This window comes from Manis pentadactyla, chromosome 16, assembly GCF_030020395.1.
Source record: "Manis pentadactyla isolate mManPen7 chromosome 16, mManPen7.hap1, whole genome shotgun sequence".
In the NCBI taxonomy this organism is placed as follows: domain Eukaryota; kingdom Metazoa; phylum Chordata; class Mammalia; order Pholidota; family Manidae; genus Manis; species Manis pentadactyla.
The window spans coordinates 529,073-549,347 of record NC_080034.1 but is presented as its reverse complement, the minus strand read 5'-3'; positions in this window follow the sequence as shown (position 1 = coordinate 549,347).

Genomic DNA, 20,275 nt, shown 5'->3' with positions numbered 1-20,275 from the left:
TATCTGTCTGTCTGTCTGACTATCTATCCATCCTTCTATCTTTCTTACTGTCTATCTATCATCTATCTTTCTATCTATCTGTCCTTCTATATTTCTTTCTATGTATCTATCTTTCTATCTATTTATCTATCTTCTTATCATCTATCTCTCATGTCTCTCTTCTATGTATCTATCTATCATCTACCATCTATCTATCTGTCTATCTATGTATCTATGAATCAATCATCTTTTCTTCTGCCTATCTATCCTTATGTACAGAACAGTTAACAACATCGCCTATGTCAGTTCCCTATATTATGCTTCCAAGAATCTTGCAAGGTAACTAGGCCGTAGGGAGAGCACTGAGTTCATTGAGACACTTGCAGGTCAAGTCAGCCACGTGTGCTTACAAAACCAGTATGTGGTGTTGCAGGGACTTGCACCCATATCTCTGTCCTCTGTCCTATTTTAACTCCTTCTCGCTTCCTGACTGTATTTAGCCACATTCAGTTGCTAAGTGCTCCCTGAAGACCACAAGTATCCCTCCTCTGGGTTTGTTGAAGACAGAAAAGTATACATTGTGCTCTGCTCACCACCAACTTTGAGGGACATCGGTGGGAGAACCGATGATAGGAGGAGGGACAAATAAAAAGGAACACCTATTTATAGACAGGAGCATTTGGGAGCAATGAGAGTGTTGTGGAGTTACGTGTTTGTTTGAGTGTCCAAATTTCCCTCTTTAGGAGGTTATTACTTCTCTACATTCAAGAACATTATAAAACCCAGTGATTTCCAATGACCAGATGCATATTATTGCAGCAATTCAGTTGTTGAGCTGATAAAAAATGAGACGGACGTTGCTGTACCACTAAATCTATGGCTGGGCACTGCTGAAACCAAACAAAAAGAATTCACGGTGGCTAGTTAGGGCTATTTTGTACTGACTGTCTCTGGGTACTCAAACAGAATCCATTTGTTTGTTTGTTTCTCAGTTTCACTTGTGTTGGGTACCTGTCCCCACCCCTTCAGCTTGGAGTTTGTCTGTGTCCTTGGATCTCAAGTGAGTCTTCAGTAAGGGAGCACATATGTGTTCTTGAGTTTTCATCCCTTCCTCTAACTCTGTGTCTTTTGAATGGAGCACTCAGAGTCTGTCCTTTTATTCTGACAATTTAGAGCAGTGTCCTTATTGCACTTACAAAAAATTTTTTGTTATCTTTAATCTATAATCACGTGAAGATCATTATGATCACCAAGTACAACATGTCCCCCCAAAATGCCCCATTACGGACGCTGCCCATCAGCGTCGTTGGATGCTGTAGACCCCGTCACCATGTTTCCCACCACACACACCGTTACAGTCGCTGTCCACATGCGTGTAGTAAGTTGCTGTAGAAACACTTCTCTTCTATGTGTTGCACAGCCTTCCCCATGCTCCCACCACCCCACACAGTATAAATGCTAATCCTAATGCTCCCTTTCTTTCTGCCCGCCCTTATCCCTCCCTTCCCACCCACCATGCCCATTCCCTTTCCCTTTGGTAACTGTTAGTCCACTCTCGGCTTCTGTGAGTCTGCTGCTGTTCATTTCCTTCAGTTTTTCTTTGTTTTTATACTCCACACAAGGGTGAAATCATTTGGTACTTATCTTTCTTTGCCTGGCCTATTTCACTGAGCATAGTAGTCTCTAGCTCCATCCACGTTGTTCCAAATGCTAGGATTCGTTTTTTTCTTATGGCTGCTTACTGCACTTTTCAAACTGGATTTCTGTCTTCTCTGTTGTCTGTAGTTTAGCTATGTGCTTTCACCTTTGCTCTCCTGGTTATGAGCAATTGCTTTGTGTTAATCGATACTTACCTATATTTTTCTATCTACCTGTCTATCTATCTATCATTCAATCAATCAGTCATCTTTTTATCTGAACATCTGTCCTTGTATGCAGAACAGTTAACAACATAGACTATGTCCCTTCCCTACGTTATGCTTACAAAAACCTTGCAAGGTAACTAGGCCGTAAGGAGAGCACTGGGTTCACCGTGACACTTGCAGGTCGAGTCAGAAGTGTACCTACAAAACCAGGAAATGGTGGTGCAGGGACTTGTACCCGTGTCTCTGTCCTCTCTCCTCTTTTATCTCCTTCTCAGTTGCTGACTGTATTTAGCCACATTCATTGACTAAGTGCTCCCTGAAGACCACAGGTATCGTTCCTCTTTGACATTTGTCAACAGAAAAGTAAACTTGGTGCTTTCTCACCGCCATATTTGAGGGATATTGGCGTGATAAACCCTGATAGGAGGGAGGGACAAATAAAAAGTAACACTGATTTCTAGACAGGAGCAGTTGGGAGAGAAGAGTGTGTTGTGGAGTGAAGTGTTTATTTCAGTGTCCAAACTTCCCTCTTTACCTGGTTATTACTTCTTTACATTCGTGGACATCATAAAACCCACTGATTTCAAAGGCCCAGACCCATATTATTACAGCAATTCAGTTGTTGAGTTGAGAGAAAATGAGAAGGATGTTGTTGCACCACTAAATCTATGGCTGGGCACTGCTGATACCAAACAAAAAGCATTCACAGTGGCCATACAGGTCTATTTACTACTGACTGTCTCGGGGGCACAGACAGAATCCATTTGACTGATTGTTTGTTTTACAGATTCACTTGTGTTGGGTACCTCTCCCCACCCCTTCGGCTTGCAGTTTGTCTGTGTCCTTGGTCTCAAGTGAGTCTCCTGTAAGGGAGCACGTAGTTGTTCTTGAGTTTTCATCCCTTCTTTTAAACCAGTGTCTTTTGTTTGGAGCACTCAAAGCCTGTCCTTTTACACTGATGATTCAGAGCTGTGCCCTTAGTGCACTTTAAAATTCTTTTTTTGTTATCATTAATCTACAATCACATGCAGAACATTATGTTTAGTAGGATCCCCCTTTCACAAAGTTCGCTCCAAAAACCTCTAAGAGTAGGTGTCCATCAGCATAGTTGGATGCTGTAGACTACTTCACCATGTCCCCACACACAGACCCCGTTACAGTCGCTGTCCATCAGCGTGTAGTAATATGCTGTAGAATCTCTAACTTTCTTCTCTGTGTTGTACAGCCCTCCCCATGACCAGGCGATCCCATGCATTATTCATGCTAATTATAATGTCTCCTTTCTTTGTTCCCAACCTTATCCCTCCCTTATCACCCACCCGCCCCTGTCCTTTTCGCTTTGGTATCTGTTAGTCTACTCTCAGGTTCTGGTATTCTGCTGCTTTTTTTTCCATCAGTTTTTTTTTTAATACTCCACACATGAGGGAAATCATTGGGTACTTATCTTTCTCCTCCTGTTCTTTTTCACTGAGCATACTACCGTCTAGCTCCACCCACATCATTGTAAATGGAAGGATTTGTTTTCTTCTTATGGCTGCTTATTGTACTTTTTAAACGGGATTTCACTCTTCCTTTTTGTTTGTAGTATCGCTATGTGCTTTCACCATTTATCTCCCGGTTATGAGCAATAGCTTTCTGTTAATTGATATGTATCTGTATGTATGTATGTATGTATGTATGTATGTATGTATCTATCTATCTATCTATCTATCTATCTAATCTATCTATCTATCTATCTATCTATCTATCTAATCTATCTAATCTATCTATCTATCTATCTATCATCATCTATCTATCTATCTTTCTATCTAATCTATCTATCTACCTACCTACCTACCTATCTATCTATCTATCTTTCTATCTATCTATCTATCTATCTATCTATCTATCTATCTATCTATCTATCTATCTATCTATCTATCTATCTATCTTTCTATCTATCTATCTATCTATCTATCTATCTATCTATCTGTCATCTATATTCCTATCTATCTATCATGACTATCATATATGTATCATGTCTATCATCTATCTATCTATCATCTGCCTCTCCTCCAGGTGCTTAGGGAGAGGCAAGGCGAGCCACACCCACAACCTTATCTTTAACTGTGATGAACGCTGAGCATGTGTGGCAGGCGCCAGCTGCTGCTACTGCTGCTGCTGCTGTGATGACTCCTTTCTCTGGTCCAGTGGGGTAAGATTCCAGATCTCTGATTGTTCTCTGCCTGTGCTTTCTCTATACTGGTGTAGTTTTGTTGTATGGGGGCGGATGCTTTCGTGTCTCTGAAGGAATTAAGTATGGGTCTCAGAAATCCCTTATGTCAGTTTTCATTGTATTGTACCGTCTTCTATTTCTACATCTTTGGGGTTTCTCCCGCTGCTACTGCTTTTCCTCTGAGAGGACCTGTACCACAAGATGTTGTAGACAGAAGAGTAAACTTGGTGCTTTGCTCACCACCATGTTTGAGGGACATTGGCGTCACCGCTGATAGGAGGAGGGACAGGTAAAAAGGAACACCGAGTTCTAGACAGGAGCAGTTGGGAGCAAAGAGTGTGTTATGGAATGACTTGTTCGTTTGAGCATCCAAACTTACCTCGGAATCTGGTTATTGCTACTTTACATTCGTAAACATCAGAAAATCCACTGATTTCAAAAGCCCAGATGCATATTATTACAGCAAGACAGTTGTTGAGGTGAGAGAAAATGAGAAGGGCCTTGCTATACCACTGAATCTATGACTGGGCACTGCCAATACCTAAGAGAAAGCATCCATTGTGGCGGGAAGGGCTATTTCCTACTGTCTATCTGGGCACTCAAACAGAATCTCTTTTTTTTTTTTTTGGTGTCAAAAATGTTCAATTACATGAGCAACATTATGGTTACTAGACTCATCATCTTCCCCCCTCCCCTCCATTATCAAGTCCGCAAACCATTATAGTAGCTGTCCATCAATGTTGTAAGATGCTATAGAATCACTATGTGGCTTGTGTGTGTTTTACTGCAATTCCCGTGTTCACCCACTCATACATTATATGTGCAGATCATAATGCCCCTTTTACCCCAATATCCCTATCTTCCCACCCATCCTCCCTGGTACCTTTCCCTTTGGAAACTGCAAGTCTATTCTTGGGTTTTGTGAGTCTGCTCCTGTTTTGTTCCTTCCCGTTTTTGCTTTGTTCTCATACCTCACAGAGGAGTGAAATCCTAGGATACTTGTCTTTCCCCACTTGGCTTATTTCACTGAGCATAACACTCTCTAGCTCCTTCCTTGTTGTTGCAAATGGTGGTTGGATTTGCTTTCTTCTTATGGCTTACTGATATTCCATAGCGTGTATGTACCACCTCTTCTTTATCCATTCATCTCCTGATGGACACTTAGGTTGCTTCCATTTCTTGGGTATTGTAAATAGTGCTGCGATCAACATAGGGGTTCACCTGTCCCTTTCAAACTGGGCTCCTGCACTCTTAGGGTAAATTCCTAGGAGAGGAATTCCTGGGACAAATGGTATTTCTGTTTTTTGCTTTTTTGGGGAACTTCCATACTGCTTTCCATAATGGTTGAGCTGACTGACATTCCCACCAGTAGTGTAGGAGGGTTCCCCTTTCTCCACACCCTTACCGACATCTGTTATTGTCTGTCTTTCGGGTGGTGGCCATCCTAACTGGTGTGAGGTGATACCCCATTGTGGTTTTAATGTGCTTTTCTCTGATGGTTATCGATGTGGAGTGTCTCTTCATGTGCCTGACGGCCACCTGAAATTGCTTCTGTGGAGAAGTGTCTGTTAAGATCCACTGCCCATTTTGTAATTGGATTCATTTGCTTTTTGTGTGTTGAAGTTCGTGAGCTCTTGATACATGTTTTGGATGGCAACACCTTATCAAGTATGTCATCAGTGAATATATTCTCCCATACTGAAGGATGTCTTTTGGTTCTACTTATGTTGGTCAAACAGAATCTTTCTAAACCCCCTACCACTTCATTCCAAATCTGACTATTTTTTTTCCAGATCACCAACCAGCCAAGAAAACAGGAACAAAGAGGAGAAGCTGTGATGCAGGAACATCTTGCATAAAACTGAGAGGTGAAGTTTTGTGGAGACTGGTAGGATGCATCTTTCCATGTGCTGCTTTCAAGGGTCATAGGGAAAAAATATTGCCAATTAGATGAAGCCCGTTGTGTTGATGTCACCTCATATCGGTGCAGCCTCGTAGCCTCTAGCCATTGATGTGAAGGCTAGCATGCGGCACTGTTGTCTTTCCTGCAGAGTTAGACGTGCGGCGTCCCCTGTTTGCAGTTCAGTCAGAGCCTGTGTGCGACTGTCCTGGCACCGGCCATGGTTTACCAGAAAGCTGTGCCAATCCTGCTGGGCTGTTGCAGCACCCCTCTCAGAACAGGGCCTCAGCAGCGCTCCAAGGAGTGAGAGAGAGAGAGAGAATTGCGCTCGAGAGACAGTGACAATTTTATTTTCTGTAGCACCCTGAGCATGCTCCTGATGTTTATTTTGAGATCTCTTTCTCAGGAAGATTGATTTGAGTCCTGTTTCCAGGTTCCTTTGAAGGTTCATATTTGTAGGTGGCGCCCTCTAGCTCCCAGAAGCTTTAATGTCTGGAGATACTCAGCTCTTGGGGGAATGGAATAGGTCCCAGGGCAGCGGTGTCAGTGCCCACCCCCGCTGGGACAAAAGAGGTCTTTACTCTTTCCCGGACGCAGTGCCTGTCTCCACTGCCAGGGCTAGTTTGTGGAGCATGCAGGGAGAAGCTGATGTAGGTGCGGTCGGCCTTTTTGGAGGCCAGCGCCGGCAGGAAAGCAGGCCATGTACTAGTTACAGTACGGTAAGGGACCTCGGAGCTGCGAGGCAAGCCAGGGGAATGAAACGCCGGAGCTCCTGAAAGCACCAACGCCTGCCGGGCAGAGTGCACCTGGGCAGTTTGGCACACCTGTCCTTTCTCCTGAGCGGCATGCCCCGTGAAGGCCTTGCCCCTTTAGCAGTTCTCTCGCTGTTAGGAAGTCTCTCAGGCTGTCTGCCTTTCTTTTTCCCACAGCGGCCGGATGTGGATACCTGGGTTGTCCCACAAGAGGCTGGAATCTCAAGTCTCTCGAAGTCTTCCACCTGTCTTTGCTTTCCAACCCCACCGATACTCCAGAAGGCAGCACGTGCACGGTAGGTTTGTGCTCCTAGAGCCCATCTCCAGGGCTATGCATCACACTTCTCCTTGAGGTGCCAGCCTGCCACAGCAGCGTTCTTCCCTGCTGCTCTTCCAGGATTTGTTGTAGTTGTTCTACTTAAATACAGTACGTATGTATGTGCTTTCGGTTTTGGAGGAGGTTTCCACACCCCTCTCACGTGAGCCGCCATGTTTAATTACATCAGCATAACTTTTTTCTTTTTTTTTTTCTGTTTCACTTGTCTTGGGAACCTGTCCCCACCCCCTCAACTTATAGTTTGTCTTCATCCTTGGATCTGAAGTGAGTATCCTGTAAGGGAGCACGTAGGTGGTCTTGAGTTTTAATCCCTTCTTTTATCCCTGTGTCTTTTGATTGGAGCACTCAGAGCCTGTCCATTTATTCTGACAATTTAGAGCTGTGCCCTTATTGCAGTTAAGAACTTTTTTTCTTATCATTAATCTACAATCACTCGAAGAACATTATGATTCGCAAGTAAACCAAGTCCCCCCCCAAAATCCCTGTTACAGTTGCTGTCCATCAGAGTAGTTGGATGCTGTAGACCCCTTCACCATTTCAGCACACACACACCCCGTTACAGTTGCTGTCCGTCAGTGAGTAGTGAGATGCTCTAGAATCACAACCTGTCTTCTCTATGTTCTACAGCCGTCCCCATGCTCCCCACACCTCACACATGATACATGCTAATCCTAATGTCGCTTTTATTTCTCGACGCCCTAATTAAACCCTTCCCACCCCCCCTGCCAAGTCCCTTTCCCTTTGCTAACTGTTAGTCCACTCTCGGGTTCTTTGAGTCTGATGCTGTTTTTTCCTTCAGTTTTTCTTTGTTATAATACTCCACACATGAGGGAAATCATTTGGTACATGCATTTCTCTGCCTGGCCTATTTGACTGAGCATAATACAATCTAGCTCCATCCACTTTATAGCAAATGATAGGATTTGTTTTCTTCTTATGATTGCTTACAGCACTTTTTAAACTGGATTTCATTCTTCTTTTTTCTTTGTAGTTTCGCTGTGTGCTTTCACCATTGCTCTCTTGGTTATGAGCAGTAGCTTTGTGTTAATCGATATGTACCTATATCTATCTATCTGTCTGTCTACCTACCTATATATCTGTCTATCTATCAATCAGTCAATCATCATTTTGTCTGCCAATCTGTCCTTGTGTACAGAACAGTTAACCACATTGTCTATGTCACTTTCCTACATTATGCTTCCAAAAATCCTGCAAGGTGTCTAGGCTGTAGGGAGAGCACTGGGTTCACAGAGACACTTGCAGGTCGAGTCGGACACGTGTACCTACAAAACCAGGAAATGGTTGTGCAGGGACTTGAACGCGTGTCTCTATCCACTGTCCTCTTTCATCTAATTCTCACTTGCTGCTGTATTTAGCCACATTCATTGACTAAGTGATCCCTGAAGACCACAAGTATCCTTCCTCTGGGCCTGTTGTCGACAGAAAAGAAAACTTGTTGCTTTGCTCACCACCATGTTTGAAGGACATCGGCATGATCTCTGCTGATAGGACGGAGTTTCAAATAAAAAGGAACACCAATTTCTAGACAGGAGCAGTTTGGAGCTAAGAGTGTATTGTGGAGTGACATGTTTATTTGAGTGTCCAAACATCCCTCTTTAGGTGGCTATAAAATATTCACATTCGTGAACATCATAAAACCCACTGATTTCAAAGGCCCAGGTGCTAATTATTACAGCAACTCAGTTGTTGAGGTGAGAGAAAATGAGAAGTATGTTGCTGCACCACTAAATCTATGGCTGGGAACTGCTGAAACCAAACAAAAAGAATTCACGGTGGCCAGATAAGGCTATTTTCTGCTGATTGTCAATGGGGACTCAAACAGAGTTAATTTGTTAATTGTTTGTTGTTCAGTTTCACTCGTGTAGGGTACTTGTCCACACACCTTCGGCTTGTAGTTTGTCTGTGTCCTTGGATCTCAAGTGAGTCTCCTGTATGTAAGCACATAGGTGTCTTGAGTTTTCATTACTTCTTTTAACACTGTGTCTTTTTTTTCCAGCACTCAGAGCATGACCTTTATTCTGAGGATTCAGAGCTGTGCCCTTATAGCAAAAAAAAAATTTTTTCTTATTATTAATCTACAGTCACGTGAAAAACATGTTTTCTATGCTCCCCTTCAGCAAATCCCCCCCAAAACCTCTTACAGTCGCTGTCCATCAACGTAGTTGGATGCTGTAGACCCCTTCACCATGTACCGCCCCACAGACACCGTTACAGTCGCTGTCCATCAGCGAGCAGTAGATGCTATATAATCTCTGCCAGTCTTCTCTGTGTTTTACAGCACTCCCCGTGCCTCTCCGACCCCACGCAATATACATGCTAAGCCTAATGCCCCAATTCTTTCTCCCCACACTTATCCCTCCTTTAAGACCCACCCTGCCCAGTCCTTTTCCCTTTGGTAACTTTTAGTCAACTGTCGGTTTCTGTGAGTGTGCTGTTGTATTTTTCCTTCAGTTTTTCTTTGTTGTTATACTCCACACATGAGTGAAATCACTTGGTACTTGTCTTTCTCCGCCTGGCTTATTTCTCTAAACATACTGCCGTCTAGCTAAATCCTCGTCATTGAAAATGGTAGTATTTGTTTTCTTCTTAAGGATGCTTGCTGCACTTTTTAAAATGGATTTCATTCTTCCTTTTTGTTTGTAGTTTAGCTATGTGAATTCACCATTCATCTCCTGGTTATGAGCAATAGCTTTGTGTCAGTTGATATGTATGTGTAACTATCTATATAACGGTCTGTCTCTCTATCTATGTATCTATGTATCTATCTATCTGTCTATCTATCTATCTATCTATCTATCTATCTATCTATCTATCTATCTATCTTCCTATCATCTATCTATGATGTCTTTCATCTATCAATCTATGTACCTAACGATCTATCATTCATCTGTCAACTGTCTATCTATCTATCTATGAATCAATCATCTGTTTGTATGCAAATCTATCATTATGTACAGAACAGTTAACAACATAGCCTATGTCACTTCCCTACATTATGCTTCCAAAAACTTGCAAGGTAACTAGGCCGTAAGGAGAGCACTGGGATCAACAAGAAACTGCAGGTCGATTCAGCCTCATGTGCTTACAAAACCAGTAAATGGTGTTGCAGGGACTTGAACCCGTATCTCTGTCCTCTGTCCTCTTATACCTCCTTCTCGCTTGCTAACTGTATTTAGAAACATTCATTAACTAAGTGCTCACTGAAGACCACAAGTATCCTTCCTCTGGGCCTGTTGTAGACAGAAGAGTATACTTGGTTTTTTACTCACCACCATGTTTGAGGGACATCGGCGTGATCACCGCTGAAAGGAAGAGGGACAAATAAAAAGGAACACCTATTTCTAGACAGAATCATTTGGGAGCAAAGTGTGTGTTGTGGAGAGACGTGTTTGTTTGAATGTCCAAACTTCCCTCTTTATGTGATTATTATATCCTTACAGTCGTGAACATCATAAAACCCACTGATTTCAAAAGCCCGGACGCATATTATTACAGCAATTCGTTTGTTGAGGTGAGAAAAAATGATAAGGACTTTTCAGTACCACTAATTCTATACCTGGGCACTGCTGAAACCAAACAAAGGAATTCACGGAGGCTACATAGGACTATTTTCTAGTGACTGTCTCTGGGGACTCAAACAGAATCCATTTGTTCTTTGTTTATCAGATTCACTTGTATAGGATACCTGTCCCCGCCCATTCAGCTTGTATTTTGTCTGTGCCTTTGGATCTCAAGTGAGTCTCCAGTAAGGGAGCAAGTAGGTTTTCTTGAGTTTTCATCAGTTTTTCTAAACCTGTGTCTTTTTATTGGAGCACTGAAAGCCTGTAGTTTTCTTCTGATATTTGAGAGCTGTTCTCTTACTGCACTTGGAAATTTTCTTTGAACTCATTAATATTCAATCACATGCAGAATATTATGTTTACAAGTCTACCCCCTTCACCAAGTCCCCCTCAAATCCCAGTTACAGTCGCTGTATGTCAGCATGTACTAAGATGCTGTAGAATCAATACTTGTCTACTCTGTGTTGTTCAACCCTACCCATGACCCACCACTCTACACATTATACATGCTAATCCTAATGCCCCCATTCTTTTTCCCCACCCTTATTACTCCCTTCCCACAAACCCTACCCAGTCCTTTTCTCTTTGTTAACTGATAGTCCACCCTCGTGTTCTGTGAGTCTGCTACTGTTTTTTCCTTCAGTTTTTCTTTGTTATCATACTCCACACATGAGTGAAATCATTTGGTACATGTATTTCTCCGCCTGGCCTATTTGACTGAGCATAATACACTATAGCTCCATCCACGTTATTGCAAATGATAGGATTGTTTTCTTCTTATGGCTGCTTACTGCACTTTTTAAACTGGATTTCATTCATCTTTTTTGTTTGTAGTTTCGCTATGTACTTCAACCATTACTCTCATGATTATGAACAAGAGCTTTGTGTTAATCGATATGAACCTATATCTATCTATCTGTCTGTCTATCAATCAATCAATCAATCAATTAATCATCTTTCTGTCTGCCCATCTGTACTTGTGTGCAGAACAGTTAACCACATATCCTATGTCACTTTCCTACATCATGCTTCCAAAATTCCTGCAAGGTAACTAGGCTGTAGGGAGAGCACTGGGTTCACCGAGACACTTGCAGGTCATGTCGGCCGAGTGTACCTACAAAACCAGGAAATGGTTGTGCAGGGACATGAACCCGTGTCTCTATCCTCTGTCCTCTTTCATCTCCTTCTCACTTCCTGTCTGTATTTAGCCACATTCATTCACTAAGTGCTCCCTGAAGACCACAAGTACCTTCCTCTTTGCCTGTGGTCGACAGAAAAGTAAACTTGTTGCTTTGCTCACCACCATGTTTGAAGGACATCTATGTGAACACCACTGATAGGATGGAGGGTCAAATAAAAAGGAACATCAATTTCTAGACAGGAGCAGTTGGGAGCTAAGAGTGTATTGTGGAGTGACATGTTTATTTGAGTGTTCAAACTTCCCTCTTTAGGTGGTTATTACTTCACATTCGAGAAGATCATAAAACCCACAGATTTCAAAGGCCCAGATTCTTATTATTACAGCAACTCAGTTGTTGAGGTGAGAGAAAATGAGAAAGACGTTGCTCCACCACTAAATCTATCGCTGGGCCTTGCTGAAAACAAACAAAAAGAATTCACAGTGGTCAGATAGTGCTATTTTCTACTGACTGTCTCTGGGGCTCAAACAGAATCCATTTGTTTGATTGTTTGTTTTTCAGTTTCACTCGTGTAGGGTACTTGTCCCCACACCTTCAGCCTGTAGTTTGTCTCTGTCCTTGGATCTCAAGTGAGTGTCCTGTAAGGAAGCACGTAGGTTTCTTGAGTTTTCATCCGTTCTTTTAACCCTGTGTCTTTTGTTTGCAGCACTCAGAGCCTGACTTTTATTCTGATGATTCAGAGCTGTGCCCTTATTGCACTTAAAAATTTTTTTTTGTTATCATTAATCTACAATCACGTGAAGAACATTATGTTTACTAAGCTCCCCCTTAACCAAGTACACCAGCAAAAACCTCTTAACGTCGCTGTCCATCAGCATAGTTGTATGCTTTAAACCCCTTCAGCATGTACCCCTTAAAAGACACCGGTACAATCCCTGTCAATCATGGAGTAGTAAGATGCTATATAACCTCTACTAGTCTTCTCTGTGTTGTACAGCACTCCCCATGTGCCGCGTGACCCCACGTAATATACATGGTAATCCTAATGCCGCCATTCTTTCTCCTCGCACTTATCCCTCCCTTCAGAACCACCATGCCCAGTCCTTTTCCCTTTGGCAAATTTTAGTCAACTCTCGGGTTCTGTGAGTATCCTGCTGTTTTTTTCCTTCATTTTTTCTTTGTTGTTATACTCCACACATGAGTGATATCATTTGATATTGTCTTTCTCCACCTGACCTATTTTTCTGAACATACTACTGTCTACCTCCATCCACGTCATTGCAAATGGTAGGATTTGTTTTCTTCTTATGGCTGCTTACTGCACTTTGTAAACTGGATTTCATTCTTCCTTTTTGTTTGTAGTTTAGCTATGTGATTTCACCATACATCTCCTTCTTATGAGCAACAGCTTTGTGTCAATCGATATGTACCTGTATCTGTCTATCGCTCTGTCTGTCTGTATATCTATCTATCTTTCTATATATCCTTCTTTCTATCTCTCTATCCTCTCTATTTATCTATCCATCTATCTAGCTTCCTGTCTTCTATCTATAATGTGTGTCATCTATCTATCATCTGTCATCTATCTATCTGCCTATCTATGAAACAATCTTCTTTCTGTCTGTCCATCTATCCTTATGTACAGAACAGATAACTACATCTCCTATGTCACTTCCCTACATTATGCTTTCAAAAACATTGCAGGTCACTAGGCCGTAGGGAGAGCACTGGGCTCACTGAGACAATTGCAGATCGAATCAGCCGCGTGTGCTTACAAAACCAGTAAATGGTGGTGCAGGGACTTGAACCCGTATCTCTGTACTCTGTCCTCTTAAACCTCCTTCTCGCTTGCTAACTGTATTTAGCCACATTCATTGACTAAGTCCTCACTGAAGACCCCAATTATACTTCCTCTGGGCCTGTTGTAGACAGAAAAGTATACTTGGTGCTTTACTCACCACCATGTTTGAGGGACATTGGCATGTTCACCACTGATAGGAGGAGGGACAAATAAAAAGGAACACCTATTTCTAGACAGGAGCATTTGGGAGCAAAGTGTTTGTTGTGGAGAGACGTGTTTGGTTGAGTGTCCAAACTTCCCTCTTTATGTGGTTATTACTTCTTTACAATCGTGGATATCATAAAACCCAGTGATTTCAAAAGCCCAGACGCATATTATTACAGCAATTCATTTGTTGATGTGAGAAAAATGAGAAGGACATTGCAGTACCACTAAATCTATACCTGGGCACTGCTGATACCAAACAAAAGGAATTCACGGTGGCTAGGTAGGACTATTTTCTAGTGACTGTCTCTGGGGACTCAAACAGAATCCATTTGTTTCTTTGTTTCAAAGATTCACTTGTATAGGGTACCTGTCTCCGCCCCTTCAGCTTGTAGTTTGTCTGTGTCCTTGGATCACAAGTGAGTCTCCAGTAAGGGAGCACTTAGGTGATCTTGAGTTTTCATCAGTACTTCTAACCCTGTGTCTTTTGATTGGAGCAGTGAAAGCCTGTACTTTTATTCTGATATTTTATAGCTAGGCTCTTACTGCACTTTGAAATTTTTTTTGTTCTCATTAATATACAATCACATGCAGAACAATATGTTTACTAGTCTAACCCCTTCACCAAGTCCTCGCCAAATCCCAGTTTCAGTCGCTGTCCGTCAGTGTGTTGTAAGATGCTCTAGAATCACTACTTGTCTTCTCTGTGTTGTATAGAACTCCCAATGACCATTCACCCTACACATTATTCATGCTAATCCTAATGCCCCCATTCTATTTCCCCGCCCTTATCAATCCCTTCCCACAAACACTACCCAGTCCCTTTCTCATGTAACTGTTAGTGCACTCTCGGGTACTGTGTATATGCTGCTCTTTTTTCCTTCAGGTTTTTCTTTGTTATCGTACTCCACACATGAGTTAAAAGATTTGGTACATGTATTTCTCCCACTGGCCTATTTGACTGAGCATAATACCCTCTAGTTCCATCCAAGTTATTGCCAATGATAATATTTGTTTTCTTCTTATGGCTGCTTATTGCACTTTTTAAACTGGATTTTATTCTTCTTTTTAGGTTGTAGTTTCGATATGTGCTTCAACCATTGCTCTCATGGTTATGAGCCATAGCATTGTGTTAATCGATATGAACCTATATCTATCTATCTGTCTGTCTATCAATCATTCTATCAATCTATCAATCATCTTTCTGTCTGCCCATCTGTCCTTGTGTACAGAACAGTTAACCACATATCCAATGTCACTTTCCTACATTATGCTTCCAAAAATCCTTCAAGGTAACTAGGCTGTAGGGAGAGCACTGGGTTCACCGAGACACTTGTAGGTCGTGTCGGCCGAGTGTACCTACAAAACCAGAAAATGGTTGTGCAGGGACTTGAACCCGTGACTCTCTGCCCTGTCCTCTTTCATCTCCTTATCACTTCCTGTCTGTATTTAGCCACATTCATTCACTAAGTGCTCCCTGAAGACCACAAGTATCCTTCCTCTGGGACTGTGGACGACAGAAACGTAAAATTGTTGCTTTGCTCACCACCATGTTTGAAGGACATCTATGTGAACACCACTGATAGGATGGAGGGTCAAATAAAAAAGGAACACCAATTTCTAGACAGGAGCAGTTGGGAGCTAAGAGTGTATTGTGGAGTGGCATATTTATTTGACTGTCCAAACTTCCCTCTTTAGGTGGTTATTACTTCACATTCGTGAAGATCATAAAACCCACAGATTTCAAAGGCCCAGATTCTTATTATTTCAGCAACCCAGTTGTTGAGGTGAGAGAAAATGAGAAGGACGTTGCTCCACCACTAAATCTATGGCTGGGCCTTGCTGAAAACAAACAAAAAGAATTCACGGTGGCCAGATAGTGCTATTTTCTACTGACTGTCTCTGGGGGCTCAAACAGAATCCATTTGTTTGATTGTTTGTTTTTCAGTTTCACTCGTGTAGGGTACTTGTCCCCACACCTTCAGCTTGTAGTTTGTCTTTGTCCTTGGATCTCAAGTGAGTCTCCTGTAAGGAAGCACGTAGGTTTCTTGAGTTTTCATCCGTTCTTTTAACCCTGTGTCTTTTGTTTGCAGCACTCAGAGCCTGTCCTTTTATTCTGATGATTCAGTGCTGTGCCCTTATTGCACTTAAAAAATTTTTTTTGTTATCATTAATCTACAATCACGTGAAGAACATTATGTTTACTATGCTCCCCCTTATCCAAGTCCACCAGCAAAAACCTCTTAAAGTCGCTGTCCATCAGCATAGTTGGATGCTTTAAACCCCTTCAGCATGTACAGCTTCAAAGACACCGATACAGTCGCTGTCAATCCTGGAGTAGTAAGATGCTATATAACCTCTACTTGTCTTCTCTGTGTTGTACAGCACTCCCCATGTCCCGCGCAACCCCACGCAATATACATGGTAATCCTAATGCCCCCAATCTTTCTCCCGACTCTTATCCCTCCCTTCAGAACCACCCTGTGCAGTCCTTTTCCCTTTGGCAACTTTTAGTCAACTCTCGGGTTCTGTGAGTATCCTGCTGTTTTTTTCCTTCAGTTTCTCTTTGTTGTTATACTCCACACATGAGTGATATCATTTAATATTGTCTTTCTCCGCATGACCTATTTTTCTGAACATACTACTGTCTAGCTCCATCCACGTCATTGCAAATGGTAGGATTTGTTTTCTCCTTATGGCTGCTTACTGCACTTTGTAAACAGGATTTCATTCTTCCTTTTTGTTTGTAGTTTAGCTATGTGATTTCACCATTCATCTCCTGGTTATGAGGAACAGCTTTGTGTCAATCGATATGTATCTGTATCTATCTATCGCTCTGTCTGTCTGTATATCTATCTATCTTTCTATATATCCTTCTTTCTATCTCTCTATCCTCTCTATTTATCTATCCATCTATCTAGCTTCCTGTCTTCTATCATGTGTATAATCTATCGATCATCTGTCATCTATCTATCTGTCTATCTATGAAACAATCTTCTTTCTGTCTGTCCATCTATCCTTATGTACAGAACAGTTAACTACATCAACTATGTCACTTCCCTACATTATGCTTTCAAAAACATTGCAAGGTCACTAGGCCGTAGGGAGAGCACTGGGCTCACTGAGACAATTGCAGATCGAATCAGCCGCATGTGCTTACAAAACCAGTAAATGGTGGTGCAGGGACTTGAACCCGTATCTCTGTCCTCTGTCCTCTTAAACCTCCTTCTCGCTTGCTAACTGTATTTAGCCACATTCATTGACTAAGTCCTCACTGAAGTCCCCAATTATACTTCCTCTGGGCCTGTTGTAGACAGAAAAGTATACTTGGTGCTTTACTCACCACCATGTTTGAGGGACATTGGCATGTTCACCACTGATAGGAGGAGGGACAAATAAAAAGGAACACCTATTTCTAGACAGGAGCATTTGGGAGCAAAGTGTGTGTTGTGGAGAGACGTGTTTGGTTGAGTGTCCAAACTTCCCTCTTTATGTGGTTATTACTTCTTTACAATCGTGGATATCATAAAACCCAGTGATTTCAAAAGCCCAGACGCATATTATTACAGCAATTCATTTGTTGATGTGAGAAAAATGAGAAGGACATTGCAGTACCACTAAATCTATACCTGGGCACTGCTGATACCAAACAAAAGGAATTCACGGTGGCTAGGTAGGACTATTTTCTAGTGACTGTCTCTGGGGTCTCAAACAGAATCCATTTGTTTCTTTGTTTCAAAGATTCACTTGTATAGGGTACCTGTCTCCGCCCCTTCAGCTTGTAGTTTGTCTGTGTCCTTGGATCACAAGTGAGTCTCCAGTAAGGGAGCACTTAGGTGATCTTGAGTTTTCATCAGTTCTTCTAACCCTGTGTCTTTTGATTGGAGCAGTGAAAGCCTGTACTTTTATTCTGATATTTGAGAGCTGTGCTCTTACTGCACTTTGAAATTTTTTTTGTTCTCATTAATATACAATCACATGCAGAACAATATGTTAACTAGTCTAACCCCTTCACCAAGTCCTCGCCAAATCCCAGTTTCAGTCTCTGTCCGTCAGCGTGTCGTAAGATGCTCTATAATCACTACTTGTCTTTTCTGTGTTGTATAGCCCTCCCAATGACCCTTCACCCTACACATTATTCATGCTAATCCTAATGCCCCCATTCTTTTTCCCCGCCCTTATCAATCCCTTCCCACAAACACTACCCAGTCCCTTTCTCTTTGGTAACTCTTAGTCCACTCTCGGGTACTGTGTATATGCTGCTGTTTCTTCCTTCAGTTTTTCTTTGTTATCGTACTCCACACATGAGTTAAATCATTTGGTACATGTATTTCTCCGACTTGCCTATTTGACTGAGCAAAATACCCTCTAGCTCCATCCAAGTTATTGCCAATGATAGGATTTGTTTTCTTCTTATGGCTGCTTACTGCACTTTTTAAACTGGATTTTATTCTTCTTTTTCGTTTGTAGTTTGCTATGTGCTTCAACCTTTGCTCTCATGGTTATGAGCAATAGCTTTGTGTTAATCGATATGAACCTATATCTTTCTATCTGTCTGTCTATCAATCAATCAATCAATCAATCATCTTTCTGTCTGCCCATCTGTCCTTGTGTACCGAACAGGTAACCACATATCCTATGTCACTTTCCTACATTATGCTTCCAATAATCCTGCAAGGTAACTAGGCTGTAGGGAGAGCACTGGGTTCACCGAGACACTTGCAGGTCGTGTCGGCCGAGTGTACCTACAAAACCAGGAAATGGTTGTGCAGGGACTTGAACCCGTGTCTCTATCCTCTGTCCTCTTTCATCTCCTTCTCACTTCCTGTCTGTATATAGCCACATTCATTCACTAAGTGCTCCCTGAAGACCACAAATATCCTTCCTCTGGGCCTGTGGACGACAGAAACGTAAAATTGTTGCTTTGCTCACCACCATGTTTGAAGGACATCTATGTGAACACCACTGATAGGATAGAGGGTCAAATAAAAAAGGAACACCAATTTCTAGACAGGAGCAGTTGGGAGCTAAGAGTGTATTGTGGAGTGGCATATTTATTTGACTGTCCAAACTTCCCTCTTTAGGTGGTTATTACTTCACATTCGTGAAGATCATAAAACCCACAGATTTCAAAGGCCCAGATTCTTATTATTTCAGCAACCCAGTTGTTGAGGTGAGAGAAAATGAGAAGGACGTTGCTCCACCACTAAATCTATGGCTGGGCCTTGCTGAAAACAAACAAAAAGAATTCACGGTGGCCAGATAGTGCTATTTTCTACTGACTGTCTCTGGGGGCTCAAACAGAATCCATTTGTTTGATTGTTTGTTTTTCAGTTTCACTCGTGTAGGGTACTTGTCCCCACACCTTCAGCTTGTAGTTTGTCTTTGTCCTTGGATCTCAAGTGAGTCTCCTGTAAGGAAGCACGTAGGTTTCTTGAGTTTTCATCCGTTCTTTTAACCCTGTGTCTTTTGTTTGCAGCACTCAGAGCCTGTCCTTTTATTCTGATGATTCAGTGCTGTGCCCTTATTGCACTTAAAAAATTTTTTTTGTTATCATTAATCTACAATCACGTGAAGAACATTATGTTTACTATGCTCCCCCTTATCCAAGTCCACCAGCAAAAACCTCTTAAAGTCGCTGTCCATCAGCATAGTTGGATGCTTTAAACCCCTTCAGCATGTACAGCTTCAAAGACACCGATACAGTCGCTGTCAATCCTGGAGTAGTAAGATGCTATATAACCTCTACTTGTCTTCTCTGTGTTGTACAGCACTCCCCATGTCCCGCGCGACCCCACGCAATATACATGGTAATCCTAATGCCCCCAATCTTTCTCCCGACTCTTATCCCTCCCTTCAGAACCACCCTGTGCAGTCCTTTTCCCTTTGGCAACTTTTAGTCAACTCTCGGGTTCTGTGAGTATCCTGCTGTTTTTTTCCTTCAGTTTCTCTTTGTTGTTATACTCCACACATGAGTGATATCATTTAATATTGTCTTTCTCCGCATGACCTATTTTTCTGAACATACTACTGTCTAGCTCCATCCACGTCATTGCAAATGGTAGGATTTGTTTTCTCCTTATGGCTGCTTACTGCACTTTGTAAACAGGATTTCATTCTTCCTTTTTGTTTGTAGTTTAGCTATGTGATTTCACCATTCATCTCCTGGTTATGAGCAACAGCTTTGTGTCAATCGATATGTATCTGTATCTATCTATCGCTCTGTCTGTCTGTATATCTATCTATCTTTCTATATATCCTTCTTTCTATCTCTCTATCCTCTCTATTTATCTATCCATCTATCTAGCTTCCTGTCTTCTATCATGTGTATAATCTATCGACATCTGTCATCTATCTATCTGTCTATCTATGAAACAATCTTCTTTCTGTCTGTCCATCTATCCTTATGTACAGAACAGTTAACTACATCAACTATGTCACTTCCCTACATTATGCTTTCAAAAACATTGCAAGGTCACTAGGCCGTAGGGAGAGCACTGGG